Source organism: Columba livia, chromosome 11, assembly GCF_036013475.1.
Source record: "Columba livia isolate bColLiv1 breed racing homer chromosome 11, bColLiv1.pat.W.v2, whole genome shotgun sequence".
Classification (NCBI taxonomy): domain Eukaryota; kingdom Metazoa; phylum Chordata; class Aves; order Columbiformes; family Columbidae; genus Columba; species Columba livia.
Genome location: NC_088612.1, coordinates 765,982 through 785,634, shown reverse-complemented (window position 1 = coordinate 785,634; position 19,653 = coordinate 765,982).

The following is a 19,653-nucleotide window of genomic DNA, read 5'->3' as shown; positions in this document are numbered from 1 at the left end:
CCCCCACAGGCTCTTTTGTGTCCCCCCTCCCCGTAGCTGCGATCTCGATGGGTCCGAGCGGTTAATGCCATGAGGAACCTCCGCCGCGCCGGGTACCCTGAGTAGCTCGGGGGCCGTGCCCGGCGGTGCAAGGAGAGCATACGCCCGAAGCTCCCAGCAGCCGGATATGCCGCTGGTTTTCTTTTATTTTTCCCCAAAAAAGAAAGAAAAAGAGGAGGAGGAGAAAGAAAAAGCGAGCCCACCCGCCAGCCCCGCTCGTTAGTTAAGGTGCCTTTATGCTGGAAGAAAGGGCAGATGTGCCTATTGTTCGCCCATTAACAATAACGAACCACGCCGGGCAGAGTGCAGCGTGTGCGAGGCGCCGAGCGGCGGGAGGGACGGGGCGGGCCGAGGCGCGCCGCGGGAGAGCCGCGGGGTCGCGGCCAGAAGGCACCGGACCGGCAGCTCACAAAGGCTGCCCCGCCTCACGCCCCGGCCGCCGCCGCTTCCCCTCGCTCTGCCGTCGGAGCCCGCGGCAGCTCTCGGGCACCCCGCGGAGCCGCCTGCCCCCTCGCTCCGGCGAGACGCGGGGCCAGCAAGCAGGTCCGCACCGCGCTGAGGCTCACCTCAGGAGAGCCCCGTCTTGTCCATGGTGAAGGGGACAGGACTGGAGCACCCAGGGGTTATTTATCCCGGAGCTATTGCCCAAACGTAATTGCCAAGGCCTGCGGAGGTTTCCCGGAGAGCGAGGGGACTCGCTCCCGCACCGGTTCGGTGAGGCAGCGAGGCCCCGCGCCTTGAGCCCAAAATATCCCCAACTCCCGCAGCAGCGGCCGAAAAGGAGGGCGCGGAGGGGCCTCGGCGAGGAGCCCCGCCGTCGGAGCCAGGCCTGGCCCCTGGCGCAGCGCCTGCGGGGACGAGGTGTGACTCTCCCGGGAGGTCTAGGGAGGAGATGGGGCCCGTCCTCGACCGCGGTCCTCCGTGGGGTGCTCACGGGGAACCGTGCCCTGGGAGCCCAGCGTGGGGGCCGCTGCCCGGCATCGGCCGTGGCAGTGTGCACAGTCGGTGTGTGCGTGCGCTCGGTGAGCTAAAACAGCCCCCGACGCCGGGCAGGTTCTCAGGAAACTTAAAATCACGACAACTACCATGGTGCGTCCACGGCCGTGGAAGCGCGTATCGTCAGGTTGTTTTTTTTCCCCTATAAATTCAGAATTTCCTTAGCGGATTTATTTATTCCTCCAATTAACACATACAGACACATGCAGATTTGTAAGAATTTCTCGCCATTGCATCACGTCTCCGAAGACACCCTCTACTCACCTCCGCTCATTTTCTCTGGGTGCACGAAGCTACTGCATATTTTATTCCGCGCTGAAAAACACATAGAAACCCCGCACAGTTCCTACCTCTGCAGCCACTCACTCGTCCCTAAATGCTTCCACGTTTCTCTGAATTTTTGTAATGTTAATGTTAACAGTGTCTCCGTTTCTTATAGCGAGGGATAGATAAGGAAGGGTGTATCTGCGAAAGAAGAAAAAATAGACTCCAAACCTAATTAATAATCTCAGGAAATGTTTACGATAAAATAAACCCAAATTATCAACAGCATTTCGAGGCCAAAGTGAACGGCTGTGATTGTTTCCCAGGCCAACGCGAGGTGATGTCACAGATCTAATCGAAACGTTGTCAGCTTCTTCATTATCAATATATGTATACAATTTACAGTTTAATTAAAAATATTTAATCTCTACTCGTTCAGCGATTAGTTACCAAAGCAAACATCATAGTGAATACAAGTTACTCCCTCGAGCTTGTAGAAAATTACAGCATCAATTTTTTCTTCAAGAAGGGATCATAAAACCAAACACCTAACAATTCGGGGAGTCCTGTGACACACCGGCAGCTGGTGGGGTTCAGTTTCTAAGCTTAGAAAAGAGCGGTCGTATATTCGCACCCACCTTCCCCTAAGACTACAAGTATTTTCTAAAAATAATTTTTCCCGTTACTTTTTGAAGGGATCCCTACGACGAAGCGGCCCTGGCGCGCAAAATCCGCGGGGACGGAGGACTGCGCAGGACCGGCGGTGCCGCTGTTCCCCGACGGCGCCCGGATCCGGCTCGGCCGCAGGGGGTCCCGGGGCCCGCCGATGGGCTCGCTGGAGCCCGGGGCTGGGAAGGCGAGGACGGCAACCGCCCTGCTGCCCCGGCTCCCGACCGTCGGGGGTGGCCGGCCGCGGGCTCCCCCGGGCGCGGACCCGGCGCGGTCCCCCCCGCCCCGCCGGCAGAGGGGAGAGCGTCGGGAGAGATCATTTCGGTGCGCTAATCAATTACTGCTTGTGCAGTCAAGTACCATACATTTAACAGAATAATCGTTACCGCCCTTAAGTCTTTATTTGATCAGCAGATACTCGGAGCGGACTTAAAACGCAACTTTGCTTGTTTGAATTGCGTTACGTGTGTGTGCTTTTTAAATCCGAGATAATGACACCGTGAAACGGCCGTAATCTCCCGCCTGACGCCAGCAAACACCGCGCGGCCACCGCGGCCCGCCCGGACGGGGCGGCCCGGCCCGGGGCAGCGATGGCAGTGCGCTGCCGTGGGCCGCACAGAGCGGGCTTACAGTTTTATTATTATTTCCCTTTAAAAAAAAAATAAGGAAACAATCGCGTACGTGCGCGCTGCCGCCGTCCGCGCCCTCCCGTCCCTGCGCCGCTCTCCCGCGCCTCCTGCGCGGTGACAGCTTGCGGCACCCGGGTCCCCTCGCGCGGGGGAGCGTGTCAAAGGTGACGCTCGAAGGCTCCCAAAGCCAACAGCTGCCGGGGGGGATTAACTTTTCCAGACTTTCGCCTGTCGAGCTTCTTGGAAACTTGCTTGGTGACAAAAACACATACATCTGTCGGGGGCAGGCAGAGAAAAGAGGGCTGCACGGCCGGGGCAGGCGGGGGAGGGCCCGGCTTTCAGGGGAAGCTGCGACGGGGCGGGGGCGACGGGGGCTCGCTGCGGGTGCCCGCCCGGAGGGGTCCCGGCTGCCCCCGCAGCCCTCGGCCACGCTCTTCTGCCCGAGGGGAGCCGCGGCCAGCCCGATGGCAGCAGTGCGGTGGCCGGGCTTGCTCCCAACCTGCCAGGCAGCCCCCTTGTCCCCTCAGGTTCCCCTCCGAAACCGGCATCTGCCCGGGCTGGGGGGCGCGGAGCTGGGAGCGGGGCACCGAGAGCCCCCCGGGCTGTGGGGCGCTGTCCCGGCCGAGCCGCCGCGATCCCACTTTGCACCCCCCGGAGCAAACCGCAGCGCTTGTTAATGAAGGAACTTAGGGAAGATTGCAAAACACCGTAAATAATTTAGCATTGTATTTCAGGAAAAAAAATAGCTTTCTTAAATCATCTCCTCAATATAACTTGCAGACTTACAGTATGGCCCTGGTAAGTCTAAATTTTTAAAGTAGCAATATTCAAAGAGACAGAAATGTCTGTATTAATTATTTATCCACTGGTGCCTTCCTTCGTTTCTAACTTATTATTAATTAGGCGCCTCTAGTCTTTCGCAGAGAGCTCCACAGAGCCAGTTGCAGCTTTAAATATGAATTAAAAGCAAATCCAAGCTACTGTAATGCGAAAATTATTCCGTGTCTTCTATGGCAGAGATGAATAGCTGCGCAGATCAATACTGTGAAGCTATGCTCCAAACGACAGGGTTATTGATAGCTTATATTAATGATGTTAATGATGGAAAAAGGAAAACAAGATCCCGACCAACTTATAAACTTTTTATCTGCTGAAACCCCGCAATCAAGCCGACAAGAGCATGAATTAAGGGGGCTAGAGATAATAAGGACATTATTTATGAAACCGGATAAATTACTTTCGATAGTTTGATGCGTTTGAACTCTACGCGGCCGCCTCCTCGGAGGCGACCTGGGACCAGCCGCCGCCGCTTCCCGCCGGGGCTGCCCCCGGGCCCCGGGGATGGATGCGTGACCGACGCGCAATCTACGCGCAACCCACGCGGTGACGGCCGCGGCGCTCTGCGCCCCTCTGCTCCCCATGCTGCCAGGGTGCCTTGGAAAACCCGCGGGAAAACACTCCGCGGGGTGCGAAGGAGCCGCTTCTGGGAGCCTCACCGTCAGCCCGGCCTGCGGAAACCTGTCCCGCGGCACGGGCGGCCCCGTTGCTCTGCCGGGGCACAGTTAAGGGGGACCGCAGAGGAGGAGCGCAGCCCCGACCCGCGTTCCTCCTCCCCGGGGAGCGCACAGAGCCTGGGGCCACCGCCCACGGCGTGTCCCGGACACGCGGGGACGGGCCGAGCCTTCCCGCCCGCGGAGCCTGTGTTCGTGGGGCGCTACCCGCCGTCGAGGCCCGGGCCGCGGCTGCCTCCGCTCTCCAGCCCGCATCGGGCCGGCCCCGGGAGGGGCACGGGCGTGCTCCTCGCCCCCATGGACACGCCGTGGTACCCCTGAAACGAAACCGATCCGTGCGCCCTTCACGGCCCCTGCCGCGGAGACTGCGAGTGCGTATATTCACACACACAGACGAACATGGACGGTAGCACAATAGAGATCAATAGCACTTGGGTGAACGCGATCAATCTGGTTTATTATTTAGGGAAAGGTGCAATTAAAAATCCCCGCCGGTTGCTCGGAGGTGCTGCTGCCCGCGCCCCGGGAAAAGCACCTGCCCGAGCGGGCAGCACGTGGCCCTGAGTTATCAATTAGAGCAGGGACACATTTTAATCAGGCAGGGCTGCTCGCAGCGCCCCGGCTCTCCGAGCTGAGCTCTTCATCAGTTACACGTAGGAGCGAATACAGTCGCTCACTTTTCTTTTTAACCTTTGTTTTCCCCACTTTCCCGATCGCAGACCGGGCGCTCCACGGCATGTTCCGCACTGCAATTAATTCGCATTACACATTTTGCCGTGCAGTGTTCTCCCGTGCCTGCCTTAACGCATTTTATAAAACTCTTTGTCTAGATGCCGTCTCAGATATGCACGGTCATGCTCATAGATAAAATTACTTCGCGCTTTAAAAAACTGCTCTATTTAAGCAGGATTTTGAAAAGATAATTCTGTAATTGTTATTTTAAAAAACAGCTTCCGCCAGGATAAAGTCTCACTTGTTTCCAAAAACAATTCACAGCAGATAGTGTAGATAACACTTAATTTCTACAGAAATCAATGTGAAAATTAGATTTATTGGCTACTTACATTGTTAAAAATGACAAAGTGCTGCCTTTTATTTTCATAAAAACAGAGAAGACCGAAATCATTTAATAAAGAATCCACCTAGTTTAATTTCACTCTAGGTCTCTTGCCTCGAAACCAATTGTTTGAACCTCTCCCTCATATTCTTGCCTTGCAGTCCAACATTAAAGACAAAAACAATATTCTCAAAGAGAGTTAAAACAGGAGCATTTGTTAGATGGCTGAAAAGGCTTTCGCGCCGTTAGCTGGAAGGGATCGTGTAAATGAAATAGGATCTGCCGTTTCAAACGTTTGGAATATCTTGTTAACCTCTAAGTTTGTTTTTTTTATATAGATATATATATATATTTAAGCAAAATTACCTTTAAAAAATAAATATTTAGCGTATTGAAAAAAAAAAAAAAAAAAAAACAACAAAGAAGGAGGGGAAGCAGTACGGGAGCGAGGGACAGCCCGGCTTCCCAGCGCTCCGGAGCGGGCGGGCAGCCGGCGTCAGGCGGCCCAGGCGCTGCCGGGGCCGGCGAGGCCGGTTCGCCTCCCGGTACTTGGGTTTCGCTGCGGGGAACGAAATCGGCGGTCAGGAGCGCCGGACACCCCCCTGTCCGCGGGCAGGCTCCCCGCGCCCGGCCCCGCGCTCCCCGCAGCGCCGCTGCAAGCGGGGGGTGCGCGGCCCTCCCGTCCCCGGAGCCAGCCCCCGGTTCTCGGCAGGGCAGCGCGGAGGGAGGCGGGCCCGGCCCGGCGGGGACCCTGGCGGCGGGCCCGGGCAGGAGGGCAGGGGGCTGCGGCCGCGCAGGGCCCCGGGGCTCGGGCAGCGCCCTCCGGGCCTCCCCGCTACGCAGCCGCGCTGCACCGCGCTCTCCCCTCCGAACACCGCCGGGATTTGGGATTCGCGCCCCGACCGGGGAGAGCGTCGATAAAATCCTCCGTATCAAATGAGCAATCATTTGTTGTGGTTACGTGTTGGGTAATGAAAGATGTTAGCAGGATCAATAAAAATGAAAACACTTTTACTTACATCTTGAATTACTGTTTTAAGGGGTGAACTGTGGTGATGCAACAAACCAGAGAAAGATCTACAACCATCAAATGTCTTCAAATGAAATAAAAATGAACGCGTGTCAGCCTGGGCTCAGCCCCGGCCCCCCCGAAAGCTCCCCCTGCCCCCGCACCCACGGGAGGGCTGAGCGCGTCCCGGCCGGCCCGGGGCCGGCTCTGCTCGGCGGAGTCACCGCAGCGCTGCGGTTTATTACTATTTTGAAAGGAAAACTCTGCCATCTTCGGGGTGTCTAAAGGTCAAATAACAGGTCGTAGCCCCAGGCAAATGGGAATTTTAGAGAGACGAGGAGTCAGCCAGCTTCACAGCATCCTAAAAGCTTTCCCCCTTAGCTGTCGCTAAATAATAAAATATCTACGTATCCCCATCATTTATTCTTGCGTACAGCGACACGGCAGACACACGCTCAGGCATCCGTGTGACTGGTCTCCACAGCGCAGGAACCTGCGGAGAAACCAGCCCGCAATCGATCCCCGCGATCCGCAGTAGCCTTAGCACCGCTCTTTATCCGAACCCAAATTAAAACGGGGCCCTTCCTAGCAGCAAATGATCGGGCTGGATTTCGGGGACATCCAGGGTGAATTTAGCGAGGGACAGAACCAAACATGGAGGCTGGTCGAGCTCCGGGACCGCTCTCGCCTTGAACGCGCCGGCGGGCTGCGGCCGCAGCCTGCGCCGAGCTGCGCGGCGGCGGAGCCGGGCGAGGGAGGTGGGCAGCGGCCGCGGCTCCGCGGGAGCCGGACGAGGCTCCCCCCCCGCCTGCGCGCACCCCGCTCCGCATCCGGACGGGCCCCTCTCCGCCGCTCCGCGCCCCGCGGCCGCTGCGCGCCCCGCCCCGCCCCGCCCGGCCGGCCCTCCGCCCGCTCCGTGCCCCGCTGGGCACGCTTACCCCACCGTCCGCCGCACGCCGCCGGGACGGGCATCCGATGCGGGCTCGCCTCTCACATTTGCCCCCTAGGAGGAGAAAAATGCAAATAAAAAAAAAATCTATCTGCATAATTTCAAATGAGAACGAGAAGAAGAAAAAGAAGAAGAAAAAAATGCAACCGCCGTGGCTGCCACGCCAGTCCCGTTAAAAAATAAAGCACCAAACCCTCACAAGGTGTAGGAGAGATCTTTTATTGCACCAACTTAAACGCAAGAATTTACAGCCAGAATTACATGTTCTTCATCAGCCCAACATGCACCAGAGGCAGAGGCACGGGCAGCAATTTGTGTATTCCCTGGGTCTGCAGGAGCTGAGATGGTTGTGGTGGAGAAAGGTGGTGGGAGAGAGGACAGACCCTCTTTCCCCCCAAAGAGCCTCAGTTTGTGGCTTAGGTAAAAATAAAAATCGGAAAAAGAAGAAAAAAAAATACAACCAAAAATCTCTCCAGCGCCCCATTTTGCTGCATCTTTAAGTCCAGTCCAGGATCAATTTTCTCCCTTACATCCCCAGTCATAAACAAACAGCTTCCAGCTAAATCTTTTAAAGGTTAAAAGGAACAAAAATAGAAATAATAATCAAGGGGCTTTTTCTTCTCCTCCTGCTTGTTGGACAGCGCATTTTGGTCAGTCTAGCCTTGCATTTAGGGATGCTACTTGCATTTGAATAGCTGCCTGGCTGGTTATGGATCGGGAGGCTATGAGAGGAATCAGTATGCAAATTGTTTCAGTTACAATCGAAGGGTTCGATCTGGAGAAGGTGCCTGAGCGGAAGTCGCTGTCAGCCAGCGGTGCATTAGGCTGCCATTGCCTCCGCCGTCTGGGCCTGCTCTCCCCTTCCCTCACCCTTTTTTATGCTTGTGTACAGGTTTCTCTGGCGGTAATTAAAACATACACACAAATCAGGAGCTGCTGCATATCACGTTGGTGCCTTTTGCAGGCTGCAGGCGCGGGGAAAGGGGGAGTGGAGAGAATATACTGCCATGCTGCCGGGGTTATTATTATGCAGCAAGGGCGAGGCGATCAGTGAAATAAAACATTTATAAATGGTTTCGTGCTTACAGTAGGAGAGGTGGGCCGGGGGGGCTGCCCGGGCGCTGATCACACAGTGCAGGCTGCAAATCGATAACCCTTTCCTTGTAATCCAAGTAATTGTGGGAATCACGGCTCTCTGTTAAAGGGACAGCGGGCTGCGGGGGGGGGCAACAGGGGCTGCGCTCAGAGGCCCAGCGGCACAGCCCCTGCCCCTGCGGGGCCCCCCCAGCTCTGTCTGGCAGGGAGCTGGCAGGGCTGTGGGCAGGAGGCAGGGGCAGGCTCCGGCCCCACCAAGAGCCATGTCCACAGCCCCCTTTGTGGCTGCAGCGAGGGCCCTACTGTCACCTGTGGCATCCCCCACCCAGGGCAGGACATCTCCAGCACCCCGGCTGGAGGCATGGGGGTGGGGAGAGCAGCCCCTTGGGGTGCAGGCAGGGGAAGGGGCTGGGAACAGTGCAGCCTCCCCATCCAGGGTCCCTATGGCTGCCCCATGACTCCACAGGGGCCCAGCAGCTCAGCCCAGCTCCCTGTCTTGCTTGGTTCTGGCACTGCCAGGAGCAGTGAGGTGCCTCGGCCGCTTTCCACTGGTCAGGACTCCACATATTTAGCGATGCTTTGTTGCACAGCAGAGGGATGGGAAGGGCTGACAGGGCACTGGGGTCAGGCAGGTGAGGGCTGCCCCAAGCCCTGTCCCCACCTGGCCCTGGGGTGCCAGGGGGACACTGTGCCCTTCCCTGCCTGCTGCCCCATCTCCCCTGGCTGTGGGGCTGCGCTGCCGGGCAGCCTCGGGGGCAGCCGGCACGGGGCTTGTGGGCAGGAGCGCAGGGGGCTTGGGGCCCTGCTCCTGCCCTCTCCCTGCCGCTGACCATCTGTCATTCAATTAGGGCTGGGAGGCAGCTGAGGGGCTGGGGGGAGCGGGGCTGGGGGTCAGCGACCCCGTGCACAACGGCCTGCTGCCTTGCAGCCGAGAAGAAGTTCAAATGTTAAATGCTCTCCGGCCCCAGCTCATCCAGGGCACTCGCCTTTGGAGGCAGCGGAGGGGTGAAGGGCATCAGTCATCAGCACTTAGATTTCAGCTCCAAGGCTGACCCTGCCTTCTGTTGGGGGATTTCGGTCTGAAAAGCCTTAACCCTTCCAGAGCAGCCCGCACCCTCCCTGGCCCCCACATGGGCAGCCCGTGCTGGTGCTGCCTGGCCAGGCTGCTCCCCACAGCTTCCCTGGCAGCCTGGGGCTGCCCCCTGGGCAGTGGGTTTGGGGGAAGAGGAGGGATCCCCGCAGACCTGACCTGCAGCCCATCTCTCCCCAGCCCTGCCAAAGGTGTGCGCGGGGGCAACTAGTCTTGGTGCTGGGGGAGCCCGTGCTGTGGGCCTGTGATGGAGACAGCACGCTCGCCTTGCCCACCCACGGCTGCAGGGTTCCCAACACCCCCTCCCCTTCCTCCAAATAGACCAGAACAAATTGATGAATTGAGCTTTCACTATGCTAATTGGACATTATAAATATTTAACTATCAACCCTAGCAGCCAGCCAGAGCGGGCTCCTCTCTCCTTTACACGCCACTTAATCTAAAGTAAACGTTTTCCCCAGAAGTTGCTGGGGCAATCTGAACATCCCATTCCCTGCCCCGTCCTCCCTCAGGGGAACCAGGTGGGTCCAAAAGGGGCACCTTGTAACACCAGACTCATTTCTGAGAGCCTCTCTGCTGGCCTCCTGGGTTAGGCTGAGCTAAGAAGCTAAGCTGAGGCAGAGCAACAGCACTGCTCTGGCTAGGATGACAGCACCACTCCCCGGGTCAGAGGGGTCTCTGGCCACATCAACCAACACCACGGCTGCTTTGCCTAGAAGATTCCACATGTACTCAGACAAGGAGAGATTCCTGACGTGCAATCCAGGCAATGAAGAATGAGTTTCCACTCTCTTTCAATGGGAGCTGGCTCCTCTACCTCATGCAAGCCCACAACATTGATCATTGCAGCAGGATGGTACCTAGCAAGAGAACCCCATGGCCTTCATTTCAAGGACAAATTATATACTCCTCATAACATCAGAATTTGATACATTTGATAGATTTTCTTGTTGGATATACTTACCATTTGCTGCTGAAGGGGAATAGTTTCTCTTTCAATGTGGTAGCACATCACAAGTATTTGTTAATGACTGCAGAGCTTTCATTTATTTTCTGACGGGTTTGAACAGCTGTTTGGTACCCTTGGCTGCAACAGTTTTACAAGGTATACACCTTAGAGGCTGCAGAAGCAAAACATCACTCAGAGCGGTGCAGGGGTCTGTGGGGCTTCAAACAGCTCAGCTGGGGCTGGGTGTGTTTAAAGCATGTGTGTGGCAGCTGTGTCACTCACCCAAGCAGCACGCTTTGGAAGCTGCCTTTTTGTTTATGAGCTCTGTTAATTTGTTAATGAGAAGCTTATGATAGCTGTTACTTATTCTGACTCTGCCTCTCACCTGCTGGGAGGAAGGTGAAGTCCTTTCTCCTCTGAGGAAGCAGACCCTGGTGTTCTGGTACCTGGCGGGGTGGGCACGTGTGCCACCGCACGGCCAGGGCTCCCTGCCCCGCACGACAGTCCCTGCCCGAGAGCAGAGTGTGGTACAATAAGGTGAAGGCTCATGTTGTGCTAGATGTGTCAAGAAAGTACGGGAATAACCATGATTTGTCACTACCTGAGTGCGTACATGGACCTGACACCAATACCTACTTTAAAATATAATACACACAAGAACAGGAAACAATACCCTGGAATGATCCTGCGAATCTGGGTGACTTCCTTCCCACCTTCATGCCCAAATTATTTAGAAATGTCCTCCCTTGCCCAGGGCAAGCTGCCAATAGCTTGGTAAGGGCTTGGGGAAGAAAGGAGCTCGCCTGGGAGCTGCCCAGGCTCAGGCTGCAAAAGGAGGGTGGATGCTGCACCGGGGAGGTGAGGCACTAGTTACTTTGCTATAGGGTTAGGTATTGGATTATCAGCAAAAGTTAATCCCAGTCACATGACAGATCTTAAATTTACTGTCATAAAATCTATCCTTATTTAATAGGCATAGAAATCAAATTCTTCTGTGGACTCTGAAACAGGAATCTTTTGAAAATGTCTGTTTACCACGACAGACAACATATCGATCACTGGTTTTGGGACCTTGCAGGCAATTCGGAGATGTGTGTGAGCACAAGCTGGCAGCTAGCTTTGCTGTATTCTCTGCCCAAAATCAAACCCCGCCAAGCGGCCACGCACCCAGCTTTCCAAGCAGGTAGATTGTAATTTATTTACTTTGAAGACTACTGTTTTGTTAAAGGCAAATAACAAGGAAATTATGTGGCACTGGCCTGTCTTTAGTGATGCTGCTGTTTGCAGTGATGCTCCTCACGCCACAGAAGCAAAGCTGCCTGCTCTGGATGCAGCTGACCTGGTATTTACCACTGTGACCGGCCTCATCTATTTTGGCAGCACGAAGGGGCTGATCTCACCCTGACCTGAGTCGATATGAGTTGTTTTCCTGGTATTAGGGGCACTGGGCTGGGTGGAAGGTGGACTAGGTTGCTTTTTTGCTTTGCAAAGGCTACAAATACCACATTTCCCCCCCCCTCCATAATTAGTGACTGTTTCCATCCCCTAGTCTCCCATTTCTGCTATGGGACCCCTGGACAGGAGCTGTGGGATGTAGTTGGAAGGAAAATTCACAATGCTGATGCAGGGCACGTAGGAGCTCCAGCAGGTTACAGCCCTGTCCCAGCACACGGGCTCCTCCAGTGGGGGACAAAGGGGAGCTTGTCCTTCCTCTGTGCCACAGCAAGGTAGTTCAAGTAATGAGAAAGAGCTGACCTGGGTAAGGATTGTCAGCTGCAGGTGGTTTGTGTTTTGCACCAGATCTCCTGATGGAGATGCTCAGCAGCTTCACCTGGTTTGCGACAGAGAATTTATAAATGTGTTTTTCCCAGTCTTCTCTCTGGGGTGCTCCATGAGCTGCCACGGCTCCACCGTCCCGTGGCTGAGCCCACTTCGTCCCTGCCAGCCAGGGGCACTGCTGTGACACTGTGCACCAAGATGGGCGAAGGGGGAACCAGCAGGACCTCCCTCTAGCTTTAGAATTAGCATGGTCTTTAATTGGCACATATTTTAAAGTGTGGGGATCCCATAAATCCTTTCACATCTGGGACCGCTTGTAATGGCCAGTGTCAGGAGTTTATGGAGGAGCTTTCCTAAGATCTAGTGCCCAGAATCAATAGCAGCTGCAACTCCAGGCAGAGGGATAGGCTGAATCCCAATTTGATTCTCAGGTGTTTTCAATTGTATTGCCAGCAAAAAATTACTGTTGTTAGGTGATTCTGCTGGTCTGCTTGTGCCTTTTGAAGTTGCCTTTATTTCTTTGAGCTTGGATTCCTTGAGATCCTCTTGCTGCTCCGTCCCCAAGCCCGTATGTATCTAATAAAGCTGACAGCTTCCCAGCAGATGTCTCCATCTTCTCCATTTTCTCCTTTATTGAGGAGACACACTTGACTGGAGAGCGCATCTCAGTGGGATGGGGCTGGGACCGCTGGGCAGACCCTGCCCTGTCCCACGTGGGGCTGTGCCAAACCACAGGCAAGCGGGGGCCAGGCTCCCGTGGCCGTCCCAGGTTGCTCTGAAGTGCCCACATCTGAATTCCTTGTGAGTGGAAGAAAGGAACATGGAGGTGATGGGCAGCATCTGTAATAGGAAATTGCTGTCTGCAGATGTGTGTGTGAAGGAAAGCCTGTGTCAGACAAGGGTATCAAGGGATAAATTCCAAAAGTGAGTGAATCCATCTGAGTGTAAGACACAGGCTGTGCATTTCCCTCAAGAAGGAGCCGAACAGCTCCAAGGACATCAATCCATGTTATGAATGACGTGGTTTCCCCAGCGTTGTCCATGCTTACTCAGTAGGACAGAAGGTAAAAGGCAAACAAACAGACGTTGGGCTCATCTTGGACTGGGTGTTGAACCCTTAGTCCCTTTGCACATAGGCAGAGCTGTGCTGGGAGTTTTGCATCAATAAGGAGCTCGATCACATTCCTCTTTTGAAAGAGCAATACGACAGTGACCAAGCTGAAATACTTCTGGGAAACACAGCCTTCCCTCCCGGCTTGCTCTGCGGGTGGCTGCTGTGCGCTGGGAGATGCTCCGGCTCTTTTGGAGCAAAGCTTTGCCCACTGAACACAATGGAAAGCAGCTTGTTACTGAGTATGGAATTTTTTCCTGCCTTTGCTCTGAACGAATGGAAATCTGATTGCTCCTTCTAATCTTCCCCTGTACACCTGGTGTTGCAGGGACCAGTGACAACCTGGCCCTGATAAAGACTTCAAGAGTGGACCTATTATCTATATCCCAGAAACACTCCGGTCATGTGGGAATAGTTAAAGGTAAGAAAATATATAACAGGTCATCTGTCTTTCAGCTGTAGTCAGCTCCGAGGTGGAAGCAGATGGACACAGCTGGGTGCAGCCGTCACGCTGGGCCCCGCGAGTGGCGGCCCGCGAGGCTGCAGCAGGCGCAGAGCGCAGCCCGTGCGCGCCCCTTGGAAGCCGTTGGTCCGTGGGGGTGGCCACCAGCTTCGCAGCGCCCCGACAAACCACCGAAGTTGCTTTCTGTTGAGCCTGCTCTGCCGAGTCAGTGAGACCTCAGACCAGGTTTGGTTCATCTGTCCTGTAGGCACATGGGGTGATGGGACCTTTTGTTGATCCAGCAGCCTCTGGCACTGCACTGGGGCCAGTGTGTCCATGGAATGGGGCTCTCGAGTGTGTCCGGCACCGCAGAGCCTCCCTGGCACCCTGCCCTGATGCTGCAGAAACCATTGCACCGGGAAGCAGCTGCATGCCTGGGAGGTGCAAGGCTTCATCTGTGCAGGGTTCTCTGGGTGTTTGCTCATACACGGTATCGCTGTGGGCAGGGTGTAACCCCTGGCCTCCAGTGCAGAGGGTGGCATGAAAACAATTAATCTTCCAGCGAGCAGCGAATGGAAACACTAGTGCCTTGAGCCCTAACACAGGTGAGCCTTGCTGCCCCATGCAGAGGCTTGTGTGCGCAGGCAGCTTTTGGATGCTTGTGTGTCTGTCAGGGAAGGCTGGAGAAATGGGTATAAGGAAGCAGAGAAGCACCACGTACGGCTCAGGCAAACGCTGGGGCAGGAGCCCACGGGCGGCCAGGGAGCCCTGCGTGGAGCGGGCTGGCGCGGGGCTGCGAGACACAGCAAACGCCCCGCGCTCCGATTCCTGCAGCTGAAAGGGCAGCACAGCACAGCTGTTTGCTCCTGGTGGGTACACTGGAAGCCTTCTAACAAATACCCCGGCTTCACCTATTTCTTATCCCAAGGGGAATCAACCATCTGCAGTTTTGCTAGCTGTGCTGGACAGGAAGGAATAGTTCATTAGCAATTTATAGGTTTGGTTTGCCTCCTAAGATGGATCCTCCCAGCAGCAGGGATGTGTCATTTCCCCGGTGAGATGCTCCTGCTTTCACAGCAGTGACTCCCAAGCAATCGCTCTCAGTTTCAGCTGGAGCTACAGGGTATGTAAATGATGTAAATAAGCTGCAGGAACAGGGTCACAGAACTGTTTTGTTAGGTTCTGCCCTGTCAGTCCTATTTCACGGATTCCGACAGAAGATTAACGTGTTTGCATATGTAAATGTGTAAAGAGAGCATCAGCTGAGGGAATACATTAAACTCAGTCATCCTTTCAAGTTGATTTAATCTGACAGCACCTCCATTAAAAAAATAAAAAGCATCAGTTTTCCCTTTGTGACTTGATGTACAGTAATTAGCTTGTTAGAGCAGGAAACACCTCCTTTCATAATTGATTTTGCACCCCTTTTACTTGGATATCTCTGACAAGCTGTTTCTCGTTCCCCAAGGACACCATCAGCACTTCCCATGTGTTTGGAATTTCATGAATGTGAATAATGAATATGATTTATCCCTCCCACACTCCCATGCACTGATAATATATGGAGCCAATTTGTGAACTGGACCTTGCATCAGAAAGATCGGTGTCAAAGTATTAATAGTGTAGTGACCAACTGTGCACAGGAATTAGGGCAAAGCTGAACTGTGATTGTCTGGGCATTAGCGGGATGGGAACAGGTTGCACCGTGTGTTTGTCCACCAGGGAGGAAAAAAATGGATGAAGATTTTCTGAATGGTCCTGTGTATCTAAGTTAGCATAGCATGCCAAATTGGTTGCTTATTACAGCTGGCACAGTGCCTTAGTGGGCTAATGTGTTAATAATGTGTAATGTTTCTCCCAGGCAATGGCACCACTCTTCATTAGCGCTTCTCAAGCCCTGTCACTGTTGCTTAGCTCGACATTTTGTTTCTGATGTTTGAGTGAGGCTATTTGAAATCAGGATTTCAGATCTGCTAATACATGTCACACACTCTTTAAAAATGGATTTTAAAAGGGCCTTGATAATTTTATGGCTACTAATAACATTTGTAGCTATGTGAGCTAAGCTAATGATAAGAGTAATCAAATTTCATGTTTCACAGCATAAAATGAGCAACTGCAGGGGTCAGGAAGGTATTCGCTCCCTGCCCTCCTCCCGTGGGAACCACCGTCCTTTCCAGTTGGTTCGGCAGATGAGCGGTGTTTGGGATGTGCAACAGCACAGCGCTGCAGGGAACTGCAGAGTCTCGCGTTGTGCAGGGCAAGGATCTTATTTATAAGCATAGGAATTCTGGTTGCAGTTGGCAAATGGAGTGAAACATTTGAGCAATGCATTTGTTTCACATCAGTTACCTCCCACGCCAGCATCGAATGCATGGGGCTGATTCTCCCCATTTATGTGGCTGTTTGCTCCAGCCCCCTAAACTCAGACATATTTCTGGGCAGCACTAGCACAGCTGCGTAACTCACATCCTCATTTTTCTGCCCACGAAGGTGCTCGCTTAGCCTCTCCTCACGTGTCTGTGTTTTCACTCACTGTAGTCGCAAGCCTGTTTCGAGCATTTCTTTAACAAAGAATAACTGCAAGAGGTGGCTGATGGAGCCCAGAGCCGCCAGCAGACCCTCTCCTGCTCCGCAGGACCACAGCCGGAGAGGCGCCAGTGCCGTGGCTGGTTGGGAGCAGGGCCTTCGGGTTGCCCACAGATGGGTGCAGGTGTGGCCAGTTGGGAGCCAGGCCTTTGGGTTGCGCACAGGTGGGTGCAGGTGTGGCCGGTTGGGAGCCAGGCCTTTGGCTTGCCCACAGGTGGGTGCAGGCGGGTCGGCTTTCCCAGGGCCGGGGTGCTGTGCCCGCTCCAGCACGGCGGTGGGTGCCACAAACACCCCCCAGGGAACAGCGCGGCCACAGCCGGGAGACGTGGCAAAGCAGCGACCTATTTAACCGATGTCTGGTGTTGATAAAGACCTTCAGCCCCGTGTTTTGCCTTGTTGTGCCTAGAGCGTTTTCTAGCACCCATACTTTTAGCGTGATGTGTTTTCTAAAGCCTCTTAATGCATTGTATCAGTGATGTACTGATGAGTCTAAAAGGACTCACTTAACACAATGTGTAATAAACTAGAAAGGAGATGTGCTGAGTAAAAACACCCAGCAGAGACAGCCAAAACCTCCCTGCATTTTTTAAAGAGGGAAGTAACTTTCATTTTTTTAGAAAAGGTATTTTCTAGAAAATATCTTCTTTGTTCTTCTAAAGGGAAATATTAATGTAAAAGTGTAAATAATATGAAAAGTTTCTTTGTTCAGCTACATTTAACCTGAGATCTTTTGATTCCTGAAGTCACTTCAGGAGTTTGGTATTATCTCACGAGAATGCAATAGAAGTTAAGAAGCACCTGAACCAGTTTCGGTTTCAAAGCAGCTCCATGTAACCCGCCGTGGTATGTCGGGGGGCGGTGTCCGGGCAGGCCCGGCAGCAGGACGGTGCTGAGGAGCTGGTGCTGAGCCGGGAGCAGCCCCGGGCAGACGGTGGTGGGGACTCTGCAGGGCGGCCCAGGGCAGCTGCCTTGCTCACCTTAGCAAAGAACGTGCAAACGCTCCAATGGAAAAGAGGATGCTCATAGAGGAGATGACCAGATTAAAGGCAGAGATCAGGGGTGTGCTGCAGGAAATGTTTTTGCTTGGCCTAACTTGACACTTAGAGCTGAGCACGAGATAATGTGAGGCTCTAATGAGGAGCCAGATCTCACACAGCAAATGAAGTCCTGGTCAATTCAGGCTTCCCAAGTGCCGTTCTTGTGGCCGGGCTGGGATCATGTTGGGGAATCCATCCCATGGCCTCTGGCTGGGGCCAGGCTGTGTCCCTTCCCAAAGTGCCCACGTACCAGCAAGCGTTGCCTGGTCCCCTCCCATGGGCACACAGCTCACCGGCCAGAAACACAGGCTTAAAATTTCGTGCGTCTGGGAGACATGGGTGGTGGGTGATGCCCGGAGATGTGGCTGATGCCAGCAGATGTGGGCAATGCCAGCAGATGTGGGCAATGCCGGCAGATGTGGGCGATGCCGGGAGAGGTGAGTGATGCCAGCAGATGTGGGCGATGCCAGCAGATGTAGGGAACACCAGCAGATGTGGGTGACGGCAGCAGATGTGGGCGATGGCAGCAGATGTGGGCGATGGCAGGGTGCAGCTGGGCTGGCTGATTCAGCCCCGGGGCTGGGGCTGCCGAGGGGGCTGACGCTGGGCTGAGCAGCTTTGGGCACTGCCAGGAGCGTTTTGCTGGGGCTCGGGACGGGCTGCTGGGAGGAGGGGGCTGCTGGTACCTCAGGGAACATAATGGGAAAGGCTGGAGTTAAAGACCCTTTAATTGGGGCCTTCAGAACGGTAAGTGTAACACCGCACCGCTCTGTTTAGAGGATTTTGCGTATCTCTACCATCAAGGCTACATTTGTCTGTAGGATTAATCACTTTTTGATCCAGAGGGTTTAAGACAGACAGCTTACTAGGAATGTGCTGCATGGCTCTCCCAGGCTGGCAATTAGCTTTGTTTCTTCATATTGTCTTGTTTATTGTGCCTTTCTCTATCTCTTTTCCTTTTTTTTTTTTTTTCTGACCAGTACGTTAATACACTAATTAGTTTTTAATCCATTTTTAACTGTGCTTTTAGGACACTTTTAACAGAGGGTTTTTAGTAAAAGCTCTATGTTGAACACAGAAAATGAACTGCTGCTGAGCAGTAGCCAGGTTTGTATATGGCTGGCGCTGTGAAGTACTCCTTGGAGAAACCCAAACACATCATTTTGCTCTATTTTAGGGCTTTATTTCTGGACTTGCTGAGGTTCCCCTACTTGGCAGAAGGTCATCAAGAACCCGAATTACACCCATTGCCATTTAACCAAAATGCAAACAGGTTTTTTTGGGTCGTTATTTGTACCTCACATGTAAGAAAACTATGTCCGGGGGCTGCACATGTGCATGTCCACTCAGTTCCCTTCAGACGCCAAGAAGTGACCTCCCGCTCCTAACAGGCTGCTTTCTCCTGCGTGTTACTGGCTCTGAATGGCAGAAGCAGCTCCTGCCCCTGTGCCCCATCACGCAGCCTTTCCTCCCATACTGCTAGTCCTTTGTGGCGGTGCGTGATGTCTTTACCTTCTCACCTGTACTGGTTGAACATAGGGGACAAGCAGGAAACTGTCCCTGAGCTCTAGACCAGAAGCGTCCCTGGAGGCCATGGCTGGGAGGGGTCCCTGTGCAGCTCTCGCGTGGGATCGCACACGTACAGGGTCGCACACGTATGGGACCTGCGATCTGCCAGCAGACAACACGACACTTGCCAGAGCACGTCCAGACCCGGCAGCTTGCTTTGTGGCTGCAACCGACCCAAATGCACTTGAACGCTACCTGCGGGCTCAGAGATTTTGTGTTTCCAGACATGGCTTTGCCCTGAACCTGCTGGGTGACCCTGGTCAACCCACTTCACTGCTCTGCATCCATTTCTCGCTCGCTAACCTGTGGCAGTGATGCTGACCACCTTCGTACTGCATTTTGCTATGCCCTGAGGACAAGCACAATCTAAGGATTGAGTATTACTGTGTAGAACAGCACACGGATGGTGTAACTACGACATACTGAGCCAAAGCTTATGGAAACACATGGGAGCTTTGCATTGACTTTGATCAGTTTTGGATCAAATGCTAAAAGCTGTAGAATGTTCTTGGCCTTCTGACATCCCCGGTGAGAAGTTACTGGCACAGTCGGAGCGGGATGCAGCACAAGCCATGCTTTTCTGTCACAGGCTCTTTGTCTTCCTTTTTCTTGGCTCTTCTTTTAATAAATGTAACCTTTTCTCCTATGGCTCAGGCATTGTGTTGAACCACCCCGACAAATGTTCTCAGGTTTTTAAAATATTCGGTATTAAAAAGATCAGGCCAGATGTGTTCTGCTGCCTTCATCACTCTAGGTTGTGTACTCCGTGTTGAGATGATTATTGTCATCACTCGGTGAAAGGCAGCTGATGGAAGACCCTCTCTCCCTCTGATAAGCTATCCATCCGCCCATGCCCAGTGCGGAGTGCA